Consider the following 5,222-nt stretch of genomic DNA (forward strand, 5'->3'; position numbering starts at 1 on the left):
TTTATAGAAATCACACAATGTTTATCTCCATAAAATAGATACATTTATCTATTCGTTTATCATAATATAGTTCTTTATATTTGCAAATGATATCTTATATTTAAAGTTCTCTCTCTCTCTCTCTCTCTCTCTCTCTCTCTCTCTCTCTCTCTCTCTCTCTCTCTCCCTGTTCCATCTCTCTCTTTTTCTCTCTCTCTCTAACTTTACCCCCCCCCCCCGACTCTCCAAGACACACACACACAAACACACACACACACACACACACACTCTCTCTCTCTCTCTCTCTCAGTCTCTCCCTCTATCTTCCTCTTTATCCTTCTCAATCCTGCCTCTCTTTCTTTCCTTCTAATTTAAAATATATTTGCCTTTAAAGCAAGCTTCAATAAAATACAATGCGAATCAAGAAAAGAACTTTGCGCGATACAATACATGAATACGACAATGATTAGAATCAAAGACAGAAAATCAAATTAGACAGCCACACTCTGAAATTATTTTTAAAATTTTTCTTCATTGTGGCCAGAAATTAATTTTATTGTTTGTATTTTTAAAGGGTTTTACGGCGCCTGTGACCCTTTTTAGTCATTTCAGTGTCATTAAAAAGAAATATATTGAGGGAGATGTTTTATTTTAAAGTTAACCCTCTCCTTACCAACCATGGGAAAATCATCACATTCGTCACGATGCATCCGACATTTTTCTTGTTTTTGTTTGTTTTTAAGGGTTTTACGACGCCTGCAAGACATTAAGGTCATATCAGCGTCAGTAAGAAAGAAGAAAATGGGATAGTAAAAAGTTCTAGAATTACAATTAAAGCATCCAAGAATAAGGCAGACAAAGGGGAATTGGTTCAAATATGGAACAGATGTAGATTCCAAGAGAACACTATCAGTGTACTTAGTTTGAGATCACCTAAAAGTCTCATCCAGACACCAGCACAGGTCCCCACTAAGAGAAATACACTCAAATGTTTATAAATCATATATAATACATAAACAAAACATAATACAGTGATTAACAGAGAGATGATTTACAAGGAAAAACATATCATCTCCCAAAACTAACATTTGACTGTTTCCCTCCCAGCCAGAGTATCCGACCAGGGCCAGGACAAAACCAAGTAATCTCATTCCAAGACAAAGACAGAAAGCATGTTGGAAAACAGACATAGGGGGATAGAAGACACAGCATGTACCTCGCTGCCCACTGTGGGAGACATTTTTCTTAATCTGATTTCTCTTGTACATCACAAAATGTAAAGAAATGCTTTTGATTTCAGCTATAAATACTAAACACTATGTCGTAGACATCATTTTGCTGAACAACATTCTATATAGGATGCACTTGTTACTTTTTTGTTTGAGTAAGAAAAGTCTATTTTTGGGTCGGGTGGGTGTGAATTTCCGGGGGAAATTCTAAAAATGGCTGGTAAGGAGAGATAAAGCGCTAAAGAAAGGGTAAGATAAAGGGGGCTGGTTCAAATACGTATAAGAGGATAACATGAGCTTTCTATCAATGTGTCTATTTTGATATTAACTAAAAGTCACATTCACGCACAAGCAAAGGATCCAAATATACACTCAAATGTTTACACAATATAGATCCAAAACTAAAAACGAAAATAGTACATAACAGTGAGATGATTTACTAGGAAAAAATAAATCTCGAAAAAAAAGAACCATATATTCAACTGCCTCCCTCTCGGCTAAAGATCCTTATTAGGACCAGGAAAAAAACTCAGACCAATTTAAATCCAGAACAAAGACCAGAGCAACGTGGTAAGGAAAAACAGATGAAGGGATGTAGAAGCCATAGCCCCGCGGGTGGAAACAGTTTAGTAGAAAACGGTAGGGGCTGCCTGAAGCCGGTGATCGTGAAAATACTAACGAAAGAGTGAAAATGGAGAGGCTCCGTATGGGAACAAAACAGACAATGGAAGTTTCGGGAACAATCGACGAAGGGTTTGTCCTCGAAACATCCATTGTCTGTTTTGTTCCCGTACGAAGCCTCTCATTTTCACTCTTTCGTTAGCAAAACAGATGTAGGGGAATAGAAGACACATTGTTGTTTTTATGTTTGTTTTTAAGGGTTTTACGGCGCTTGCAACACATTTAGGTTATATCAGCGCCAGTAAAAAGGAAGAAAATGGGATAGTAAAAAGTTTTAGAATTACAATTAAAGCATCCAAGAAAAAGTAAGACAAAGGGGAACTGGGAACAAATAGGGATCAGATGTAGATTCCAAGAGCATACCATCAATGTACTTAGTTTGAGACCGCTAATAAGTCTCATCAGGACACAAGCACGGCCCCCACTAAGAGGAATACACTCAAATGCTCACATTATAAATTATAACAAATATAATAATACATAACAGAGAGATGATTTACAAGGAAAAAAATATCATCTCCCAAAACAATAACTATGCATTTGACTGTTTCCCTCCCAGCCAGGACCCCGACCAGGGTCAGGACAAAACCAAGTAATCGCATTCCAAGACAAAGACAGAATGCAAGTTGGAAAACAGATATAGGGGGATAGAAGACACAATATGTACCTCCCTGCCCACTATGGGAGGTAGGAACCCCACCCAGTAGAAGACACATTCATAAAGTGCCTCCCTGCTCAGTATGGGAGGTCAGGAATCCCACTCAGACGTGAATGTTTAAAATGTCAGTATTTAGTTCAATCCGACAATATCTTATTCTTGATTGAGTTTTAAATACAAACTTAAATATTCTTTTTAAAAAAACAAGATTATTACAAATAGGTATTTCTTAACCCGTCAAACATCACTGTTAAAGTTAAAGCTGTTTTAAAAAATGTTTTTAAGGGTTTTACGGCGCTTGCAACACATTTAGGTCATATCAGCACCAGTGAAAAGGAAGAAAATTGGATAGTAAAAAGTTCTAGAATTACAATTTAAGCGCCCAAGAAAAAGGAAGGCAAAGGGGAATTGGTTCAAATACGAAAGAGATGTTGATTCCAAGAGCACACTATCAAAGTACTCAGTTTGAGATCACCTAAAAGTCTCATTCAGACACAAATACAGGTCTCCACAAAGAGGAACACGCTCACATGTTTTACAAATCATATACAATAAGTAAACAAAAATAATACAGTGCATAACAACAGAGATGATTTACAAGGATAAAAATATCATCTCCCAAAACTCTAACTATACATTTTACTGTTTCCCTCCCAGTTAGGGTATCCGGCTAGGGCCCGGACAAAACAAAGTAATCTCATTCCAAGACAAAGACAGAAATCATGTTGGAAAACAGATATAGGAGGATAGAAGAAACAGTAAGTGCCTCCCTGCCCACTATGGAAGGTAAGGAACCGCACCCAGGAAGTTAAAGCAAATTCAAATAATGATCATACTCTATTGAGTTAATGAATTAGCTGTACATCACATTAATATCATTACTGTAGATAAATCAAATTATTTTTAATGTCTGATTATATGAGTATTTGAAATTATACAAAAAAACATTATTCTAGGACTATTTGATAAGGCAAAATAATTTCACCCTTTGCTCAACTCAACAAAAATGTGTGACTTTATTTGTATCATATTTGGGAATCTAAATTGAGGACTAGATTTACAATGGAAGCAATGAAATCAAGATAGATTTCAAAAGCTAAATTTGGGGAGAAAATGAAATGGGGTTAAGTTTAACTCTTATTCTCATTGGAGATCCAGCCTATTGACGGGTAGTGAGAGAATATGGACTTTAGATTAAGGGACGTGATTTTGTCATTACGATGGATTGCAATATGACTCGAAAAGTTTTACATCCACCATGTTTGAAACTGGATGAAGTTACACTTACGGTGAAATTTCCTCATTCAACCAATACATGAACGCAATGCAAGTACAAAAAAAGTGGGTGAAATTATCCTGTGGTTGAAATTGCCCGGCTTAAAATGTTAATGAATACAAAAAATTACAATATCAAACATCATCAAATTAAAGAAATATTCAAAACATTCTTTGTTATAAGAAAAATCACATTTTGAATGATTGCAAGGATAATGTTTCATAAAATACACATCTCGGTTTTCAACTTATAATATCATATACGTTCAGAGTATTTCACATCACAGTCGAAGAGGCACCAATATAAAAATAATTACCAAAAATGATTGTGATGGTAAACGAAGAATGACAGATGGAGAGTGGGTGGAGAGGAATGATGTAACATGAGAATCAAATCAAATCAAATCAAATCTTTCTTGGGTCAAATCAAATCTTTCTTGGGTCAAGTCAAATCTTTCTTGGGTCAAATCAAATCTTTCTTGGGTCAAGTCAAATCTTTCTTGGGTCAAATCAAATCTCTCTTGGGTTCAGAGGTCAAAGGTTCTTTGTTACGGTGACGCCGATCAGAACATAAGATTTGACATTTACTATAAGGAATAAGATACGTATACTGCCATTGTTTTAAAAAAAACCCCCACAGTTTCTGCAATGTTAACCAAATAGCACATACTGTGTTCTTTAATAAAACGTCAGTATACATCATAATATAGCTATTTCAACATAGAGGTGGATGTGACAAAGGTGGAATATTAAAGAAATGAATATACCAGTAATATCTAACACGAAACGTCTCAGTTTCAGGCCAAAAAAATCCCCCCCAAAAAACAAAACAAAACAAAACAAAACCATTAAATAAAAGGGTTTTGATCCCAAAACATTTCGTGTTCAGTATTTTGTTATCGTCAGGAGCTGTTGTACATTGATTTTTTGTGCAATACTCTTTTACATGGCAGACCTCAGCGTCTAAAGTCATCGTTATTGTTGCATAGTAAATCAGATCCCATGCTTGTTTTTTTCTGGTGTTAAATACTTTTGAAAAAAAAAATCTAAGTAATATTTATTAATGACTATGTTTTCATTATCTTCATGACTGTCTACTAAGAATAAATGAAACAATTGGATGAAGAAACTGAATCTTAAGAATAAGAAACATTCCGGTAAGATTAAAACAAATAATAATTGACATTTCGGGTTTCCCCTTTATCCAAGAAAAAGAAAAACAAATCTTAATAAAGTAACCAAGTGCAAAAAAAGATTAGAGATGTAATCATTTTATACTGAAATTGTGAAAAAAAAGAATCCATAATAATCGACGAATACATATTTGCAGGTCTGATAACCCAAAGTGTTATAGGCTTATTTTTCTTATGGAAAACTCTCAAACGGAGGGAAAATTGTAT

General features: G+C 35.0%; 1 protein-coding gene across 4 annotated transcripts in view; it reads right to left on the bottom strand.

Moving 5' to 3' along the window:
- The window catches only part of LOC144981030 (uncharacterized), a 31,949-nt gene continuing 26,727 nt past the window's right edge, over positions 1-5,222 (bottom strand). For all 4 annotated transcript variants that reach the window (XM_078929107.1, XM_078929109.1, XM_078929110.1 and 1 more), the window contains one exon: positions 1-5,222. This exon is cut by the window's right edge and continues 878 nt beyond it. The gene's annotated coding sequence lies outside the window, so the exon portion shown is untranslated.

This window comes from Berghia stephanieae, chromosome 10 (genome assembly GCF_034508935.2).
Source record: "Berghia stephanieae isolate SIO BIC M18660-M18661 chromosome 10, UCSD_Bste_1.3, whole genome shotgun sequence".
Lineage (NCBI taxonomy): Eukaryota > Metazoa > Mollusca > Gastropoda > Nudibranchia > Aeolidiidae > Berghia > Berghia stephanieae.